Source organism: Equus quagga, chromosome 6, assembly GCF_021613505.1.
Source record: "Equus quagga isolate Etosha38 chromosome 6, UCLA_HA_Equagga_1.0, whole genome shotgun sequence".
Lineage (NCBI taxonomy): Eukaryota > Metazoa > Chordata > Mammalia > Perissodactyla > Equidae > Equus > Equus quagga.
The window spans coordinates 14,106,573-14,129,606 of NC_060272.1; the positions used below are offsets into that span (position 1 = coordinate 14,106,573).

The following is a 23,034-nucleotide window of genomic DNA, read 5'->3' on the forward strand; positions in this document are numbered from 1 at the left end:
GTTTATATACTAAATCAAAGTTTATATACTAAATCAAAGTTTATATATGAAATCATAGTATATACACTAAATGTTGAGACTCCCAGACATGCTCTGTAGGTAGTAGACTGGAGAGTATGCTCTGGGGAATCTGACAATTTCACGAGGAAAAAAAGACATAAATTTATAGATCTGATATTGGGCGTTCAAAGCAAAACATCCCAACCAGGGGACCCTACAATGAAGTTCATGGTCATTCAGCACCTGGCACACAATCCATTTCTTTTTCTATTTTATTTTATTTTTTTGAGGAAGATTAGCCCTGAGCTAACACCTGCCGCCAATCCTCCTCTTTTTGCTGAGGAAGACTGGCCCTAAGCTAACATCCGTGCCCATCTTCCTCTACTTTATATGTGGGATGCCTGCCACAGCATGGCTTGACAAGTGGTGCCATGTCTGCACCCAGGATCTGAACTAGCAAACCGTGGGCTCAGTGCATGAACTTAATCACCATGTCATTGGCCAGCCCCTCACAATCCATTTCCTAAATCAGCTTTTTTAGAAGCAGGCTCTTAAATATAAACAGATAGCCAAAGGCTCAGAGATATTTAAGGAAAGCGCCTAGCATCAAAAACAGAAAAACAGGAAAAAAGGAACTCAGAAGAAACAGAAACTGTGCAGGGAAATGAAAACCTTGCAGGCGTGGGTGGGCAAGGGGAAGACTATCCTTAATATGAAAGACAGAAGAAAAAATAGTTCATCCATGAAACAAAAACAAGATGCCAGCAAAAATGAATATTCAGAAAATAAAAAGGAACTACTAGACATAAAAACTAGGACAGCAAAAATATTTTAAAAGGTAGTCAATAGATGAAAATGTACTTAATCTCATTAGTCAACATGGAAATGCAAACTAAAATCACAATAATGTATCACTACACATCCACTAGAATGACTAAAATTAAAAGGACTATTACCTCTCTCGGATCTCTTGCTCCAGGGAAGTTAGCTGTCATATCATGTAGATACTCAAGCAGCTTTGTGGTGAGGAATTGAGGCTTCCTGCCAACAGCCATGTGAATGAGCCATTTTGGAAGAGGGTCTTCTAGTCAAGTCAAGCCTTCAGATGACTGTGGTCCCTGCTGGCATTCTGACCACAACCACATGAGAGACTCTAGGCCAGAAGAACCCAGCTAAGTTGCTCCTAAATTCCTGACCCACAGGAAAACTAGCAATCTCTTCTAAAGCTATACATATGTATACCCTATGATTTAGCTTTCAACTCTCAGGTACAAACCTAACAGAAATGTGTGCATATATACAACAAAAGACATATTCAAGGATGTTCACAGCAACAGTATTTGTAACAGTCCCAAACCAGAAACAATCCCATTGTCCATCAACAGTAGAATGGATAAACAGTAGTAATTCAAACAACAAAATACTACACAACAATGACAAGGCATGAACTACTGCAACGTGCAACAAGACGAATGAAACTGAAGGTGATACTGAGAGAAAGATGCTAGACACAGAAGTCTACATTGCCATTTATATAAAGTTCAAAACCAGACAAAATTACACTAGGGTGTTAAAAGTCAGGATAGACTCCTGGGAGGAAGCAGTGACTGGGAGGCAGCAGAAGCGCATCTTTTAGAGCGCAGGCAATGTTCTGTTTCTTCATCTGGCTGCCGTTTAAAAGTGTGTCACTTTGTAAAACTTCAATGAGTCCTAAACTTAGGATATGCACACTTTTCCATGTACATGTTGTACTGCGATAAAAATTTATTTTTAAATATTAGTTAGAAGAGTTGGGAGACAGAATTTAAGAAATCTCCCAGCAAGGAGAACAAAATACAAACAGAAAGAAAAGAGGAGGGAAAAAAGATTAAAACTAGACCTGTCCAGGAGGCCGAACATCCAGATGACAGGATTTTTCAGAAAGAGAGAACCAAGAAAACGGAAGGGGAGGTGATCAAAATAACTCAGGAAAAATTCAAGAAGAGAAATATACGACTTTCCTGACTGACATGGCCTGCCAAGCGTACAACCAAAAAGAGATGAAAACAGGATCACTCCAAAGCACCTCGTCACAAACTGTCACCAAGTACTAATCATCAGATCTCCGCTAAATTGTCAACAACAACACTGCAAGGTCAGTAATGATGACAAGAGATAGCATTCCCTCCCCTATTTCTTCCTCTACATACTTCCTCTCCCCACCCCAGATAAAGTGCAATATAAAGAAACTGCTGCTGCTCAATATTGCTTATTTCTAAGAGTTTGGGGTGAATCCCCAACTAGCCCACATGCCTGATGGAACGTCAGCAAACATGAGTGGGTAACAGACAGTTCTGTGGTGACTGTGGGTTCTCCATCCTGGGGGGCTCATTCTCCCTCTTTTCTGATCTGACATTGCCCAAACATTTTAATACACCTCAGGGAAACATGAGTTCAGAGGCCAAAACAACCAGACATCCTTAGAATACAATCACAACAAAAGAGAAACGACAAACTGAACAATATTACTAATGAAAGCAGAATTTTTAGAACAGATGAACCCCAAGTTATAACATATATTAATATCTATACTAATGTAAGAGATAAGAGAGAATATTAAAAAATATGAGATCAGACTGTGGAAACATTAAGTATGAAAAACATAACAGATGGGATAAATACAGTTGAAGAACAAATTACCAAGCTAGAAAATTAAACAAAGGAGCTCTTCTGGAAGTCAGTGTAAAAGGCTGAACGGAGGGAGGAGATGGAGATAATATATTTAAAGAAATATTTCAATTAAAAGTCTCTCAGCCATATAATTTAGATAAGGATAACTTATACATAGACACTTCTTATGGTGATATTTAAGAAACACTAGGGGAAATTCTAAAAACTTCCAAAGGCAAAGAATAAACAAATGACAAAGGAACAAGATCAACATCAGATTTCTCAAGAGATACACAGAATTCAACAATACAATTAGGTAATACTATCAAAATATTGAAGAAAAAGAACTTCAACCTAGAATTTTTATCCATCCAAATTAGTATTTAAAAGTGACAGCAAATGAGGGGCTGGCCCCGTGGCCGAGTGGTTAAGTTCGCGCGCTTTGCTGCAGGCGGCCCAGTGTTTCGTTGGTTCGAATCCTGGGCGCAGACATGGCACTGCTCATCAAACCACGCTGAGGCAGCGTCCCACATGCCACAACTAGAAGGACCCACAACGAAGAATATACAACTATGTACCGGGGGGCTTTGGGGAGAAAAAGGAAAAAATAAAAAAAAAATCTTTAAAAAAAGAAAAAAAAAAGTGACAGCAAATGAAAAAATATCTTCATGTATGGAAGGACTCAGAGCCTTGCCATACACAAAGATTCACTTTGAAAATACTTGTGGAGAAAGTACTCCATTAAAAATTGAGGAAACTACAGAAAGCTGAAATTAAGGATGATCAAAAAGGAGAAACAGACAAATTCACAATTAGAGTTCAAGTATTCAACATTCCTTGCTCCATAACTAACAGAAGAACAAGTGGACAGAAAACCAGTAGGGATACAGAAGATGTAAAAAAAAAATCAGCCAAGTTGACCTAATCGACAGTCACAGTATAGCACCCAACAACAGCAGAAAACGAACTCTTTTCAAGTGCATATGGAATACTCAACAAGACAGACCAAAAAACAAACTTCAACAAACTTAAAAGAATTAGAATCATACAAAGTAGGTTCTCTGACCACACAGAATTAAATTAGCAATCAAAACCAGAAATACACTTAAGAAATCCTGGACATTAAATAAGACTTTTGAATAATCCAAGAATCAAACAGGAAGTTACAAGGGATGTTGGAAAATATTTTTAATTGAATAAAAATAAAACACAACATATAACTTGTGGGATGCAGCTAAAGCAGTGCTTAAGGAGAAAAGCATAGCATTAAATACTTATTAGAAAAAGAAAGTCTTGTATCAATGGTCTAGGCTTCTACTTTAAGAAAGTAGATAAGATGATCAAATTAACTTCAAAGCAAGCAGAAGGAAGAAAATAATGATAGGAGCAAAAACCAGTGACATTGAAAACAAAATAGAGAAAAATCACTGAAACTGATTTTTTTTCTTTTAAAGATTTTATGCTTTGTAGAGTAGTTTTAGGTTCACAGGCAAATTGACAGGAAGGTTACAGAGATATCCCCCACACATGTATAGCCCCCCATTATCAACATCCTCCACCAGCACAGTACATTTGTTACAACTGATGGGCGTACAGTGACACATCTTTATCATTCAGTCCATAGTTTACATTACGGGTCACTCTTGGTGTTGCCAATTCTATGGGCGTCAGCAAATGTATAATGATGTGTATCCACCATTATGGTATCATACAGAGTATTTTCACTGACCTGAAAATCCTCTGTGCTCTGCCTATTCATCTCCCCTTCCCCCTTAATCCCTGATAATCACTGATTTTTATTCTTTCCATAGTTTTGCCCTTTCCAGAATAATAAAGAATTGGAATCATACAGGATGTAGCCTTTTCAGACTGGCTTCTTTCACTTGGTAATGTGTATTTAAGTTTCCTCCATGTCTTTTCATGGCTGATAGCTAATTTCTTTTTAGAATTGAATACTATTCCATTGTCTGGATATACCAAAGTTTGTTTATCCATTCACCTACTGAAGGACATCTTGGTTGCTTCCAAGTTTTGGTGATTGCAAGTAAAGCCACTATAAACATCCACGTGTGTATAAACATCCACATAGTTGTTTATAGTTGTTAATATGTAAAAGAAACTGAATTCATAAAGAAAAACAAACTATCAAAAAAGAACACTCCATGCTCAGATGGCTTCACTGGTAAAATCAACCAAATATTTAAGAAAGAAATGTTACTAATTCCATACAAACACTTCAAGAAAACAGAAGAGAAGGCAACATGTCCCAACTAATTTCATCAGACAGCATTACCTTCATACCAAAACCAGACAAAGATATTATAAGAAAAGAAAATTATGGAACAATATCACACATGAATATAGATATAAAAATTCTCAACAAAATATTGGCAAATCAAATCTAGAAACATAAATGGGATAATACATCAAATGGAGTTTATCACAGGAATGTAACATTGGTTCAACATTCAAAAAAAAAAAAAGTAGGGGCTGGCCCTGTGGCCAAGTGGTTAAGTTTGCATGCTCCACTTCAGTGGCCTGGGGTTTTGCCAGTTCAGATCCTGGGTGTGGACCTAGCACTGCTCATTAGGCCATGCTGAGGTGGTGTCCCACATAGCACAACTACAAGGACCTACAACTAGAATATACAACCATGTACTAGGGGGTTCTGGGGAGAAGAAAAAAAAAAAAAGAAAAGATTGGCAACAGATGTTAGCTAAGGGCCAATCTTTAAAGAAAAAAACAAGTAATTCACCATATAAACAATCTAAATAAGGAAAACTGTAGACCATATCAATAGACGCAAAAAAATTATCTGACAAAATTCATGGTCTATTCACGATAAAAACTCTAGGCAAACTATAAATTAAAAGAGACTTCCTCAACCTGATAAAGAGTAACTTAGAAATAGCTCAGCTAACATAATTAAAGACAAAAGACTGGTTTCCCACCAAGACCTGAAACGAGACAAAGATGTCAACTTTCTTCACCTACTCACCATGGTACTGGATACCCTTGCCAGAGTAATAAGGCAAGAAAATGAATAAAAGGCATACAGATTGAAAAGGAAGAAACAAAAATATTCTCAGACAACATGAATATCTATGTAGAAAATCCCAAAGGATTTCTAAAAAAAAAAAAAAAGCCTACTAGAACAGCTCTGTGAGAAAGTAGAATGGTGGATACAAAGGGCTGAGGAGAATAGGAAATGCGGAGTTGTTTAATGGATATAGTTTCAGTTTTGCAAGATAAAAGAGTTCTGGAGATCTGTTGTACAACAATGTGAATACATTTAACACCACTTAACTCACACTTAAAAACGGTTAAGATGATAAACTTTATATAATGTGGGGGTTTTTTTTAACCACAATTAAAAATAAAAATTTTTAAAAAGCCATGGTTCTTTTTTCACATGGCCATACCTTGATTATATTTAAATTTTAAAATGATCACTTTTGTTCCCTTTGACCCACTGACGCAATGAAATGTATGATGTGTGCTAACAGATCTCTTCACATTGAACTACATCAGCATTCCTGGAAGAAACCCTACGTCAGAAAAAATCCACTGTATCTGGAGATACTCGCAAGCAACCACTGAAAGTTTAAAAACTTTAAACTATTTACAATACCATTTGCCATAACACCAAAAACTGTAAAATACTTACATATGAATCTCACAAAAAATGTGCAAAATTTGCATGCTGACAACTATAAACACTGAAGAGAGAAAGGTTTTTAAAAACAAACCTAAATAAATGGGGATATACCACGTGCATAGAGTAGAAAACTCAATCTAGTTTAAATGTCAATTTTCCTCAAATTTACGTATAAAGTCAGTGCAATCCCAGTGAAATCCCAGGAGGCTTTTTGGGTAGAAATTAACAAACTCAGTCTAAAATTCATAATGAAAAGCAAAAAAACTAGAATAGCCAAAGCAATTTTGAAAAAAAAGTGTCTGAAGACATAATATCTGATCTCTAGATTTCAAAAGTTACAATAATCAAGACTGTGCTATTGAGAAAAGGATAAACATATACATCAGAGAGACTGAATAGAGAGTTCAGAAACAGACCCATATGATGTGAGACCTTCTTTTTCTAATATGATTTAATGCCATACATTTTTCTTTTCAAAAAAATCTTAAATAGGCAATTCTATTTAAAAAGAATACTCTTTTCAATAACGGGGCTAGAACAATTGGACGTCCATATATAAACAAATGACCTTCAACTCATAATTTATGCCATATGTAAAAATTAACTCTAAATGGATCATACACTTAAATGGAAAATCCAAAATATAGAATTTCTAGAAGGAAAGAAAGGACAAAATCTTTGTAACCAAGGGTCAGCCAAAGATTTCTTAGACAGGACACAATAAACATGAGCTACAAAAAAAAAAACAACCCAAACTGATAGATTAGATTTCATCAAAACTTATAACTGCTCTTCAAAGGTCACTATTCAGAAAATGAAAAGACAAGCCAGGCTGGCAGAAAATATTTGCAAAATACACATCTGATAAAAAACTTGTATCCAAAATTTAAAGAACACTCACAACTCAGTCATAAGAAAACAACCCCATTTAAAAAGGGAGGGGGCAAGAGATTTGAAAGAAGACGTACCAACAACAAATAAGCACATGGAGAAATGCTCAACACATCATTAGCTATTAGGGAAATGCAAATTGAAATGACAGTAGATACCTCTGCATATTCATTAGAAGGGCTAAAAAAAATTTTTTTAATTGATACTATCAAATGACCTGAGAATGTAGAGGAACTGGAACTCTCATACACTGCTGATCAGAGCACAAAATGTTACATTCACTTTGAAAAACAGTTTGGCAGTTTCTTAGGAAGTAAAACATATACTTACCATGCCACCCAGAAAAATGAACAGATTCAATAAACAAGAGAGTTCAATATGGTTGCCAAATGCAAGATCAACTTACAAAAATCAATAACATTTCTCTACCGTAGCAATAAAATAACTACACTCAGGAAACATAATAAAAGAATACAATTATCATTCACCATAGCAAAACTATATAGTATCTAGGAATACAAAACATCTGTAGAAGAAAATTTGAAAATCTAAAAAACAAGACAGATGTTATAAACAAATGGGGAGATATTCCATGCTCTTGGATGGGAAAACTCAATAAAGGTATCAGTACATGAATAGTTAGGTTAATTTAATTTTGAAATAGATAAACAAAAGAGTGACTTGTTCTACTAGATATTAATATATACTAAAAAGAAAAATAATTTAAAGATATTAGAGTGTGAGGCCCATGAACAGATAAATGGACCAAAGGAATAGAAAGTAAAGAAGCAGATACATACGTACGTACGCACACACCCATGCACGCACACCGCACCCCCCCCCCCCCATGACCCTACATTTCTGCTCCTGGGTTTAAACGCCAAAGAGAGTGGATCACAGGTGCACTAAAATCAAACAGTATGAGTGAGGATATAGATAAAACAAGAAGGCTGTGAGCTGATCATTATCAAAGCTGGGTGATGTTGAAACTTGGGGTCATTATAGTGCTCTCTCCACTTCTGTGTATGCTTAAAAGTTTCTGTAATAAACCCAAATATCAGAACAAAGACAGGAATCAAAGACTGCTGCTTTGGTGACCTCCAAGAGTCTGTACCTGGATATAAGCCCTTGAGATTGGGAGCTGGAGTTTTAGGCCAACTCAAAGACAGATGACTTGGCCTCAAGTGCTCAAGGACAAAGGGCTGGGACTGAGCCCAGATGCTCAAAGACCTGTGCCTTTTACAGAGAGCCCTAAAAATATTCCATTTAGTCTGCTGAAGCAGTGAAGACACTTAGTTTTCATCAAGCACTTTGTGAAAGAAAAGAATAAACAGTCCCAACAAATAATGAAAATCCAAAGCCTGTATCAGTCCTAAATTTGTGATCTAGATTTACCCCACTTGAATGGTATGGGAACTCTAAGGTAAGAAAATAACATAAAAGCTAGTCCAGGACAACAAAAATCCCAGAGGCCGCAGCAGTAGTAAACACAAAGTCCCTTTGCAAGGATACTTTCATGAGCTAAGGCACTTGGGGTCTCCAACAGCAAACAAAATCCACTGAAAAATAAATTCACAATCAAAGATCATAAACCACAAGCAGTAATAGACTGCCCTGAGGGACAATTTGATAATCTGAGAACCAAAAGTAACAGAACAACGCGTAAATGTGCAAAATGATTATATACTTTTTTAAAGGAATAGGAACCATAATGAAAAAGTAGTACAGACCAATGTACTTCCATCTCCTAAAGAATCATGAATGGCTCCCCACTACCCTCTGAGTAAAAGCCAAAATTTGTACACTGGCCTATAGAAGGCCCCGTGACCTCTCGTACCTCCCTGACTTCATCTCCTGCTATTCTCCACTGGCTCACTCTGTTCCAGCTACATGGTTGCCCAAGTCAGGCCTCCATCTGAGGGCCATTGCACTGGCAGTTTCTTATGCCTGGAATACACTTCCCCCAGATCACCACATGGCTCACTCTGACTCCTCCAGGTCTCTGTTCAAATGTCACCTGCTCACTAAGGCCTTTCCTGACCATACTGTTTAAAATTGCAACCCCACTCACACCCTGGTATTCCTTTCCCTGGCTGGCTGGTTGGTTGGTTGGTTGGTTGATTGATTTTCACACAGCATGTATCATCATCTGACATACTATATGATATATTATCTTGTTTACACCTTATACCCCCAATTATAATGTAAACTCAATGAGAAAGACTGTGTCTGTTTTGATCAGTGCAGGATCTTTAGAGCCCAGAACAATGCCTACCATAAAGCAGGTGCTCAATAAATATTTGTTGACTGAAGAGGTGGGGAAATCAGAGGGAGCTATGCTTCTTGTGAAACATGAGGTAGACTTCTCTCATTCATTCATGCATGTATACATGCACGCTCAGACCTTTCCTAAGTGGTTACCTTATACAAAGGACTATCAAGATGTTCCTTTCCTTACTGCGGAAATTCTTTCTTATTTTCCCAAAAAATAACTAAAACTGAATTTTCAAAAAAATAATTTACCATAAAACATTAGTACATTTTCTAAGTTATTAAGAGTACATGGTATAGTAAAAATCACCTTTCACAGTTGAGCTTCCTGTTCGTTATTTTTACCCTTCCTTAGAATTCATATGTATGTTCACACCATCAACCCATCAATTTCTGTATAACTGTGCATCTGAATACAAACTCTAGTGTCCTGCTTACTCAGTTTATGGGTTTTGAGAATATTCTACTTGTTGATACCTAAACCCTTGGATATTAATATAGAAATGCTAGAAGTAGCTATTAAAATCTACCACTCCATGTGCCCAAGAATAGCTAAGGTACATCATTTGCAAAGACAAAAGCTGATAACTGTAACATGATTTTATAATATCTACCTCTGCTAAATTCCAATCGTTTTTTTAATTAACATTTACATGTACGTCCATTCTAATAAAAATACAGCTTGTGCCACATACAAGACTTCAGAGACACAAAATGTAAAACAATATTACTATATCCCTTTGACAAAATCTCTGCTCATAATTCTCTTTGGCTAGCCCAATAATTTTTAGATAATGCTGAGAACATTTTTCTTTAAGGTTACTATTGGGGCCAAGTAGGGTGTTGCCTCACTTTGCATAGTTATAAATTTGAAATTGTACTGTATTGAGCCCACTCATAATCAGAACCTAAAATTATTCTTAGGTTTATATCACAGAAGTGTCACAATCGTTACACCAATTGTATTTGAAATACTTTGTCATGTAGTTTAGGAAAAAATAAACACATACACAATGCCAGTTTTAAATTCTAATTATTGTATACACGCTCTAAAAAGTCACAAGGTATCCAAATTGTTCAAATTGCTTGTATAAACTATAACACCTCTCTCTTTATTTATTTGATTTTAAAACTATTTCATCATTTGAGCCCCATTTAATAACTTTCAGAATAGGTTTATGGCTTTTATCAAGTTTTGCCTAATGCTGCCATCTACTGGTTCACACTGTGGCTGCAGGCAAAGCCTCTGCTGATGCGCTCATTCAGAAATGAAAAATAGCTTTAACAGGGGAGCTTAAATAGTCTATATTAAAGTTCTGTAAGAATTTTTAGTAATATATGAAAAACGAATTATTTTGGATATTTTATTCTACAAATGTTTCAAAGATGTCACCCTATGAACTCATTATTTAGGTCTTACCATTTTACCCTTATTTTAAAGGTGTCAAGATATTTTTCATTCTGTTCTTTAATTTTAACTATTTACAAAGTATTTCCTGGAAGTACGCACTTCAAAATTTTAAAATATTATTTGCTCATAAAAAAGAAAAATCAATCATTTAGATTATATAGAAAAAAAAACCTTTTCATTTGACAAGTAGTTTACCTCACTAGTGTAATAACTCGACATTGCAGTGAGTTCACGTTAGTTTATTTTTATTGAGGTATAATTGACATAAAACATTGTATTAGTTTCAGGTGTACAAAATAATGAATCAATATTTGTATGTATTGCAAAATGATCACCACAATAAATATAGTTAACATCCAACACCATACATGTTACAAAAATTCTTTTCTTGTAATGAGAACTTTTAAGATCTATTCTCTTCGCAACTTTCAAGTATGCAATACAGTATTATTAACTATAGTCACCATGCTGTACATTACATCCCCAGGAATGTTTTTTTTTAATAACTGGAAGTTTGTACCTTTTGATCGCCTCCACCCATCATGTCCACCCCCTGCCCCCACTGCCTCTGGTGACCACTAATCTGTTCTCTGCATCTATGAGCTCGGTTTTGTTTTGTTAAGATTTCACATATAAGTGAGATCATACAGTATTTGTCTTTCTCTGTCTGACTTATTTCACTTAGCTTAATGCCCTCAAAGTCTATCCACGTTGTCACAAACGACAGGATTTCCTTCTTTTTTATGGCTGAATAAATATTCCATTGTGCATGTGTGTGTGTGTATGCATGTGTATGTGTGTGTTTTCTTTATCCATTCATCCATCAATAGCCACTTACGTCCTTGTTATTTTAGAGAACAAGAGAGTAAGTTCTGCTGTACTGGTGCTGGGGTGCACAGAACTTCCTGGGACACATGTCCCTCTGCTGAACTCCCATTAATTTCTCTAGTTCTCTAAGCCCAGCAGTGAATCCCATAGCAAAGAAGAGCAGAGAATCAGGGATGCTCAGGGTTTGAAGGGCTTTCACAGGGATTTCATTCCTGCTACCTATCCTATGTGTGGATTTCCTGAACATCCCTGCCCAGTGCTTTCCCAGCCACTGCTTGAGCATCTGCAGCGTCCGCAATTCAGCACTTCCCAACAGAATCACTTTGCCTGGAGATGGTGAGTGCCACAGAGTTACTCCTTACCAAGCCCAATAACTTCCTGTAGCATCTCTCTGTAGTCTTAATTCACCCTTGGCCATGCCCTCCCAAATTTTTAACTCCTCTTTCATAGCACAACTCCTGCCGCATCTTCTCCTCTCCCGAATAACCACTGCCTGCTCTCTCACCTGTTTCTCACAGGGCATGTCTGCATCCCCACCCCTTCCTGACACTGACCAGGACCACCAGAGCCGTGCTTGTTGCCCTGTAATACTACCTACGGCATCTACAGCACATCAGTGTCAACTGGCAGTCACATTGTGATGCCATTTTACAGACTCCCCTTGGCTTTTCCAAACCCATGACTGCCAACAATTCTGCCATTCAGTGCTTCCCACAGTTGATTTTTTAGGCTGAAGAGAAAGACCTGAAGTTCTCTCTCTTCAGTGTTTTATATGTTGATTGTGGAGCCCATAATTCCAGCTGGCCAAACCAGCTAATGTGTTACAGCTATTGCTCTTTAAAGGCGACTGCTAGCAGTTCCCCTCAAAACCCATTCCTTTGTTATTACCAGGGATTCGGCTGCCCTGATAAGGATTTTTCCCAGCCTCCTCTATGACTAGGTGTGGCCACATGACTAAGTTCTTGCCAACGGTGTATGCGCTAGAGTGACATTTACAACTTCCAAAGCACCTGGAGAAAAAGCAATCCCTCATCCTGGACTTCCCTTCCCATTCCTCCATGTCAGCTAGAAAGGAAAACAACGGCAGCCACCTTGGAGGGCACATGTTGAGGATGACAGAGCTGCCCCACCAGCTCAGTCCCTTGAGGACTTCCTAGACCAGAGCCTGTCTACTGACCAGGGATGCTACAAAAGAGAAACTGACACCTGTGTTCTTTGAGTCTCTGTGTTTGGGGTTTCTTTGTTACAAGACCTTAGCCTCTACTCTTACTAAGATGTCCTCCTAGCTTTTGTAATTTGCAAATTTGATGAGCAAACACACCATATTTTCAAACTAATCATTGACAAATATTAATCAGAATCTGCAGGAAACAAGAATACTATAAAGAGGTAAATGTTATTCCTTCATTTTCATATTATCGTAATAATAGAGACAAACAGTTTTCAGAACATAAGGAAGAAGCACCAGCAAATGGAAGGCTGTAAAGTGAGCCGATTCTGGAACAGAGCTTGCCCTTGTTACATCCTCCTGCATGAAAGAAGGTGTTGAGGACTAGGGTTAATATTTAATACTCTTCAGATTAAGTCATTGGAAAAAAGGTCCTTAAAGGACACATGGGTTTTACTGACGAAAACCTAACCTACCTTACCTTAACATTTTACAATTTAAAATTTTTCAATTCATCCTTATCATGAGAATCTAAGTAGGTGGACGTAAAACCATGACACAAAACCACTTCTGTACATCAAAGGACATAATCAGAGTAAAAGGCAACCTACGGAATAAGAGGAAATATTTCCAATTCATATATCTGATAAAGGGTTATTACCCAGAAAATATAAAGAACTCCTACAACTCAAGAACAAAAAAACAACCTGATTAGAAATGGACAAAGGACTTGAAAAGACATTTCTCCAAAGAAGATAAACTACCAAACACATGAAAAGATGCTCAATATCAATAATCATCAAGGAAACTGAAATTAAAACCACAAGGAGATACCACCTCACATCCATAAAGATGGCAACTATCAAAATAAAACAAAACGGGCTGGCCCGGTGGTGCAGTGGTTAAGTTCCAAGGTTCCGCTTCAGCAGCCTGGGGTTCGTTGGTTCAGATCCAGGGTGCAGACCTACGCACCATTTATCAAGCTATGCTGGGGCAGGCATGCCACATATAAAATAGGGGAAGATGGGCACAGATGTTAGCTCAAGGCCACTCCTCCTCAGCAAAAAGAGGAGGAGTGGCAGCAGATTAGCTCAGGGCTAATCTTCCTCAAAAAAACCCCAGAAAGACAAGGATGTTGGCAAGGATGTGGAGAAAATGGAACCCTGTGCATTGCCAGTGGGGATATAAAATGGTGCAACCACATAGAAAACAGTATAGTGGTTCCTCAAAAAATTAAAAATAGAATTACCACATGATCCTGCAATTCCACTTCTGGGTATATACCCAAAATAATTGAAAACAGGGTCTCAAACATATATATGTACACCCATGTTCATGGTAGCATCAGTCACAATAGCGAAACGTTGAAGGCAATCCAAGTGTCCATCAGCAGATGAACGGATAAACAAAATGTGGTACATTCATACAATCAAATATTATCTGCCCTTAAAAAGGCAGGCAATTCTAACACATGCTACAACATGGATGAACCCTGAAGACATTATGCTAAGTGAAAAAGCCAGTCACAGAAAGACAAATACTGTCTTCCATTCCATGTAAATTCCATTTACATGAGGTATCTAGATCATCAAATTCATAGAGGCAGAAAGTAGAATGGTGGTTGCCAGGGGCTGGAGGGAGGGAGGGAGTGAGGGAGGGATGGGGAGTTGTTTAACGAGTCTGGAGTTTTAGTTTGGGAGAGGAAAGAAGTTCTGGAGATTGGCTGCACAACAATGTAAATGTATTTCACAGTAATGAACTATACAATTAAAAATGGTTAAGGGGCTGGCCCCGTAGCCGAGTGGTTAAGTTTACGCACTCCGCTTTGGCGACCCAGGGTTTCACCAGTTCGGATCCTGGGCGTGGACATGGCACCGCTCATCAGGCCATGCTGAGGTGGTGTCCCAAATAGCATAATCAGAGGGACCTACAACTAAAATATACAACTATGCACTGAAGGGCTTTGGGGAGAAGAAGAAGAAAGGAGATTGGCAACAGTTGTTGGCTCAGGTGTCAACCTTTAAAAAGAAACAACTAAAAAAATGGTTTAGACAGTAAATTTTATGTTGTTCATATTTTGCCACAATTAAAAATTTTTTTAAACCATATCAAATTTGTTTCAAGGCCACCTTTACATTTTACTCTTAGTAGAATATCAGGCACAAATAACATTTAAAACAGAATCTTCTCAAGACCCTAGCCCAGGAATACATAGTCCTACAGAGGAAAACAGTTTTCTAAAAAAGACAGGATGTTTCCAATAAAGACAAACGGTTTATAAGCCAAAATGTTTTAGAGGAATGAGGACATTTCTATTACATAGTACTACATAATATAGAAATATTTAGAAATTAACATTAAAGTATTTTTACTATTTTCTACCAATTAATAGTTTTTTAAACATTTTATTTCAATTTCAATAAGACTTCAAATCAGGTAAAGGCAAAGAGCTCCAAGACTGGCTAATCATCTGTAGGTGGCAGTAAAAGCACAGCATTTATATCAAAGCAGCCTTGAAATGTTGATCAGTAAGAGAAAACGAGATAACATACGTGAGCAATCTAAAACTATTTCATGCTTAATTAATTAAGTTCTCCCACATTTAATAAATTGTATTAACTTCTCTGATACAAGAAATGTTTATCTTGCCCAAACACTTTCACCCTAGGGCCTCTACTTGACCAACCCTGACTATCTCTTTTTTGTCTCATTCTTTGCTTGATACGTCTTTGCGATCAAATCAGCCTAGAAACATTAGGCATTCATTTTTTCGAATATGCCATAGTTTTCTTTCTTACCGGAAAAAACCACACAAACACTAGTCAAATCAATAAGCCTATTTATTGAGGGCCTACTGTGGGTGAAACACTATGCTAAGCGCACTGAAATATGTGAAGATGTAAGTGCCAGGTCCTTGTTAACGACTCAGACCTAAAATGTGAAGAATAACATGAGAGATGAGAGTCCAGTCAAGGGATGAATAACAATACAACCGTAAAAGAGAGCTGTCATACATACTTCTAACTCCCAGTCCTAAAAACCTATCGCTACTGATCCTAAATAATTACATTACCGTTAGAAGAATAAACCCTACAGTAGAGGCAGGATGACACAGCCCAAGGGTCTGTGTCCCTCCGTCCAAACACGCACGCCAGCAGGCTGCCCTGCAGGTCCCTGCGGGTGGTACTATCTACTTCCTTCCCTTTTCTGTAAGAGTCTGTTGAGACTGCATGGCTTGCTGCTGGCAAGAAACTGTATGGGCTAAAAGTCATAAACTTCTCATAAAGAATATCCATATGAAAAGTATTAGCAATAAGAAGATAACATCGTTGCAAAAATTCAACTGATTTGTCACTGGTGCTAGATTAACTTTTAAACATAAAAGGGAGAGTTCTGATAAACAGCTCTTCTGAGTAACCCAGATCAGTGCAGTTTTATTACCAAGGAAAGAAAAAGCCTGCACAATTTTTATGTCTTCCTCTGCAGGCTGATATAACATCTGGAAGAGGTTCTCTGCCACCAAGAATGACGGCTCTCCTGGGAGAGGTGTGGGAGACCAAGTCACTAAGACTGGGCAGCCTCTCAGGCTTAGGAACTGGGCAGCCTTGAACCTAGCCCTTTCTCACAGTTGCACTTCCTGCTTGCCATATATAAAAGTGATCGTTAAAGGAAAAAGAGTTAAAAGTAGATAGGCAAATTAGCTGGAATAATCTAACAACCTACTAGAAATGGATAAATGTCTAAAGAACAAATAAAATCAAATACGTTAAGAAGAATAAGTTGACTCAAGGATAAATTAAAAATAAGATAAAACTATACACACTAAAGGACCACAATAAAAGACAGGAAAGGAGTGCACAGGCTAGAACTAACGAGACCCCTGGGGCTCTGGGTGCTCTGAGTTTAGAGCAGGCCCCAAACAACAACACATTCCGGGCTCCTGGGATGAGGTTTTACTAAATGAATCCTGGACACATTAAGGTTGCCCTGTGAGGGCACAGAGTCCCAACTCCTACCTTCCGTCTCTTATCTTCAGCCCTACAAAAACTCAGAGGGAGACAAAGATAAAATACTCACTGCGATGGGAAGAGTTCCCTGAACAATGCCGGAGGTGGGGGCCCTCTGAGAAAGCCTCGTCCAACTTCCCCTTTCTTCCAGTTAGGAGAGTGATGATCAGAAAATGAACTAACTTCTTTCTAAAGATAACTCAGCTGATTAATCAGTAGTGTAGGCAGAGCTCCCACAGTGCCATCCATTCCCAGTCTGAAAATTCCCAGGAAAAATTTAAATAGCCACAAAGAAAAAAGGGGACATTTCAGGCAGGAGAGAGACAAAGAGAACTATTATTTGGTGTCTAAAGCATGTACTCTACACAAGCTAAAACGAATGAGATGATTCATAGATGAGAAATGAGGCTCAAGGTGTTTAAAAAAAATTACTCATGGAAACAGCTCATAAGAAACAGAGATACACTCAAACCCAGATTTTGCCAACTCAAAGCCCAAGCTTTGTAAAAAAAAAACCTTTTTGAACATCAAATGTAACACACATACAGAAAAGTGCAGCGTGCTGGAAAATCTATTTGCTTCCTTTCCCTTCTCCACCCTGCTCTGTCCCAAGGGCTGAGGGTACAGATTCCATCCAGAAGCTCAAGGGCCCGCTGACTTCTGCTGAATTCTGCTAATGGGAGCCTTAGAGGAAGTCTAGGCAAGGAGGAGCCTAAGGGCAGGGTACTTATTCTCCTGGTTCTTCCTGCACGGTTACCTCAGGCTTAATATCCCTCAACAGAAAGTCACTAATGTTCTCAAGGCAGTTTACTCCACATGGGGTCCCTCCCTCCAGGTTCAGGGAACCTCTCTCTCCCTGGATCTCTTTGGGCCTAAGGGTGGTGGGCATCAATGAGGCAACAGCCCAGCTTCCCACCAAAGTTTCCCCTTTTGTCATCAGAATCTTTGAAATAAGCCACTCCTTCAATTATTCTAACTTAAGTGCGCCATTTGTTTTCTATTGAGATCCTTACAGATATGAGGACAAAACAAAAATATACAGCTTAATAAATTATCATAGAACAAACATGAGAGTAATTAGCACTTAGGTCAATAAAAAGAACTTGCAAGCATCCTAGAAACTCTCCTGGTGTGCCCTCCTTACTATTACATGCTCCACAAATCACCTAAGCCTGAATCCCTAAATGTTTTATTTCAGTTTGGTCTCCTTTTTAAAATTCATATAAATGAAATCATACCATATGAATTTTTCCACGTCTGGCTTTTTTCACTTAACACCATATACATAAGACTCACCCATGTTGTTCCACGTGCCTTCTATATGATTCATTTTGATTGTGAAAAGCATCCAACTCTTTGTCGACACCATAACTGATTTATCCATTCCACAACTGTTGAACAGTTGAGTTGTTCCTTATGTGGTGTTATTGGAAATAAAGCTACTATGAACCTTCCTGTCTGTGTCTCCTGGTGCACAAGGACATGCATTTATACCTAGCAGTGGAATCTGAGTCACAGGGTATATGTATCTTCATTTTAGTACTTAACATCCAACTATTTTCCAAATTTAAACGTCCACCAGCAATGCACAAGAGTTTCTGGTTGCTCTACATCCTCATCAACACTTCATGTTGTCAGTCTTTTTCTCTGCAGGCGTTTTGGTGTGTGGGTAACAATATCTTATTGTGGTTTTAATTTTCCTTTCCCTGATTACTTATGAGGTTGAGCACACTTACACGTTTACTGACCATTTGGAGACACTAATTTTTGAGTGCTTAACAGTCTTTGGCCCACTGAATGGCAGAGATCTTCCTAGACATCAAAACTAATTTACAGGCTGACAGAATCCAGCTACAAGATCTTTCCGTTAGTAAGAAACAGGGAAAGGAAAGGATTCCCTCAGGAGATTTTTTTGCTACAGATCAAACTACTATTCTGATGATTCTCTGTTAAGTAGGACCAACTTCAACAAAATGATTAATACAAAGTATAAGACCAGAATACAGAAAAAGCACAACACAGTCCCACAATCTGAGAACTGTGAGGAAATATCCGTGGGTTACACCATCCATACTACTGTGTGTCCTCAACACACTCTGCTGTTGGCGTGCAGAACAAATTCAGTGTGCGTGTAAAGCACTCAGACCCCTGCCTGATGATTAAGCACCTCTGATCACCACTGATAATACAGAGAAGAGCAATGGCAGAGATAAGAAAAAAATCCTAAGTAACTCTTTTTAAACCAACACCTTCATTCAACCTCACAGACACATAGCTACTGGTTCAGTATGTGTGTGATTGAGGTATGAACCAGTATACCTCAATCACACACACACTAGTATATAGGTTTGGATTTAAGTAACTCAATAACACATCTCTCATTTCTTTACCCGCTCTGACTCTGCACAATCTCTTTTTCTTCTAAACTGCTACTTCCCCATATTATTGGGTATTTTTCCCTATATAGTCATCTCCTATATATACTACCTCCTTTAACTGTGAGACCAGAATCTTTGGAAGGTGTCCATGTACATCACAATAACCAGAGATTCTACTCAACTGGCTATCCTGGGGATTCTGCTTGGATCTCTAGTCAGTTAGTGAAATGTCACACAGCAAGCTCTTGGCCTGGGGCCCTGTAGAATTTCAGTGGGTCCAGGACTGATTTCCCTACCATGGAAAAGCCTTCTCCTAAAATCCTCTAAGTGAGAGAATCTTTAATATCTTTAGGGAACTCTACTTTCAATGCTGATTTAGATCTATTTTAACTAGAATGATCTATCACTTTGGTTATGTGGGTTCAACTTGTTTGCTGTGAGGTAAGTAATTCTCTGATTGTCTACATGTCTGTAAAATTTTAAAACTGCACAAAAATCGACAAGAAAAAGGAACTTGGGAATTGCTAAATTTATAATACAATTCCAGAAATCAAGTGGAAGGGAGGTTCATAATAACTTGGCTGTAAGATTATAGTTATAAGTTGTTGGGATTTTTTAAAAAACAGATTTAGACAAATAGTATCTCTATCTTCTTTATCCAGAAACCACTATTCAACATATCACCCCTGCTTTAAAAAAGCAAAAATAGCAGTCAGTTTAGATACAAGTTTGAAAAAGAGAGGGGTAGGGAACAAAGATTCCATAACATCAAAGTGGGAGACTTTTGGGGCCAAATGCTAAGATTCACCCCAGTTCAGGGCACTTCTCATTTCCCGTGCCTCCTCTTCTTTCTGGCTACCAAACGCTCCAAGCCTGTGTGTTGATGGCCACCGCGCTGGGAAACAAGCAGTAACTACAGTGGTCCCCTCGTCACAACACTGGTCTGAGGAATTAGGATAAGCCCCCTTACACTTGCCGTGGTAAAGAGAAATATGTTAAGAATAGGAAATATAATTTTATCTGTGGCATAGACAAATCTCTAATACAGGAGCATGTTTTATAATGTGATTTACTGTGTAATCTATTAACTACATCCTTTCTAATAATTATAAAATTGGCTTAACTAAACTATATTCACTCAAAAAGTGGGCTCAAGTGCTAAAATAAAAATTACTTAGGACTTTTCACATTTAAATGAGAATCCCAAAATGGAGCTAAAATAGATGACTTCATAAAGCAAAGGGAACTCTGTAGCCCCGGGAATATGTGAAATCCCTCTTTCGCGAGGTGAAAAATTTCTCTTTCACTCATATTCCAAAACAAGTTAGGAAATTAAAGCTGCATGAATGGTCCCCAAATGAGATAAGTTCTTTTATTTGAATAAAAAAATCCATTAGGTTTAAGCATTAAAGAAGCAAACTAGGCACCATAAAAGTTTAATTCTTGATCCATTGTTTACTTGCTACCAAATGGTTTGGGGGAATTTTTTTTCACTGTTAATTCTTTTCCAACATAAAATTATTGTGAAGGGCCAGGAACACCGGAATGATGTAAAGTGCCGCAGGGGTCATGGAGAGGAGCACAGGAGGGTCACTGCCCCCTGGCCCTTGCCTGAGTCTCCACAGCTGCCTTGTCATTGGCAGGTTCCCCTCACACAAGCTGGTCAAAATGTCCCTGATGCTGACACCAGGCTCAGTGATTCATCCACGACTCCCTCAACTCTCCATTTCTTCACCTACTTTTTCAGTTACACATTCCACCTCTATTTATTAAACACCTATTATAAGCATACACATACAACACATGCCAAGCCTCAAGGACCTTGATTTAGTAGAGGATAAAAGGCAAGTGGATATGCAATAAGAACACAAACATGTGCCACTCCAGGGATAAGTACCCAGTAATAAGGAACCTTATAGGGCTTACCCAGCTTCACAGGTGAGAGGAAACTTCCTGGAAAAGGCAGGATTTAAACTAAAACTTTAAGGATGAATAGCAGCTGGCCACGCCAAGAGACGGGAGTGCAATGGTAAGGAATGTTACAGGTTGGTGGCACAGCATGTGAAAGGCAAGGAGGAGCAAACGCAGAAGGTCCCATATGGTTAAAAAAGACAGCAAGGTGGGACCTGAGTGAGAGCAGATCCACTCCTGCGCTTTGCCTATGGGGATTACAACTTACCGCCATCACCTTTCTCTGAGAGGTTAGCAAATCAGAGAAAAGAATCTCCTTGCACAGGAGAAAGGACTCAAGTCTTAGTGAGATATATGCCATTGCTGTCTCTGTTGCTTTTAGCAGCACGGGGAACACTAGTCAATACTTAATTTTAGAACATTTGTCACAGGCTATCCGAAATTAATGAAGAGATTGGATCTGCAGGTAAGAGGTTCCTAGCTCCAGCTGAAATATCTAACTCCTACACTGCATATAAAACATAACTCCATATATAAAAAACTGATTAATGTAATTCAGCAATGAATAAATCATGGCTAGTGAAGGTATCAATGTACTCATCTTATAACGAGGACTTATCGCAGCAACGAGGGCAGAAATGGGAGGGCAGTGAACTCAGTACCTGGAGCAGCTGGGCCTGGTGGTCTCTGAGTTCTTCAGCAAGTCGCTGGCCCCTCGACCCTCATCTACACAAGACATAGTTGCCTTGGTTGTTGCCAGCACTTCTAAAACCCATTACTCTGGCAGGTTACCAACATCAAGAGGACTCAATCGCCAAAGGCAAGGACTTGAATAACTTTTGTAAGTCACAGACTCACTACAGTTTGAGAAAAAGAGCACGGGCCCTCAAACTGTCTTACACTCAAAACAAATAGTTAAGTTTATGTACCATCTAAAAGTTGTCAAATCACGCATAACCAAGTGTAAAGATAATTAAAATTTCAGGACAAGTAAATGAGATGATATTTTCTTTTTAGAAAAGAGAAAGTAAAAAATTTAACATAACCAGGCAGGCAATGATTGGGGTTGCTCACTTCCCGTTCCGTTGCTTTCATTTCCCTCCTTAGGTTAAAATACCCCTAACATGTAAATTATTCCACTAAAGACTTCCAGAGTCTTTCTTAGCAATTTGCAGGGATGTGTATGCAAAGGGAATTATTTCTAGACTTTCACATGAAAGAAAAGGGCTAAGAATCATTGGGGACTTATAAAACAAAGCAAACCAAAGTGGGTAAATGTATATGCAAAGCAGAAGCAAATAACTGAGGACCCCAATTTTAACCATTTAGAAATGTTTTAACAGTAAAAAGTGGATATTCTATGATTTTAGGAACCTTGTAGTAAAGGGTTAACTCTGCTTAAGAGTATCTACTGACTGCCAGGTACTATATTAAGCACTTAGGATTCTTCTGGTCTCATAATTCTATCAGGTGGGTATTGTCTCTATTTTAACTGTATTGAAACTAAGTAGGAACAAAGGCCCAGAGTAGTTAAGCAATTAGATAAAGTTACACAGCTTAGAAAGTGAAGAAGCTACGCTATGGATCCCATTCTGGTCAACATCAAATCTCATTCTCTTCCAAAAGATGATGCAGACTTTAAACATCAAAGTAAACAAATTGAAGACATTTTCTCTTTTTGTATGATTCTCTTAAATATACGCCATCATTTCAAGGGAAGCTTATGCTAAGCATGACTTCATAAACAAATCACTTGTGAAAGAGAAAAACCACATCCAGGGTAAAGTCATAGTTGAAAAAGCCTTATTTCAGAGAGTACTTCCTGAAAGAGACAAAGCAGCAATTACAGCCGAGCGAGTAAC

General features: G+C 38.2%; 1 protein-coding gene across 1 annotated transcript in view; it reads right to left on the bottom strand.

The window, feature by feature from the left end:
• The window catches only part of UBAC2 (UBA domain containing 2), a 161,553-nt gene that overhangs the window by 100,392 nt on the left and 38,127 nt on the right, over window positions 1-23,034 (bottom strand). The gene's annotated exons all lie outside the window — the stretch shown is intronic.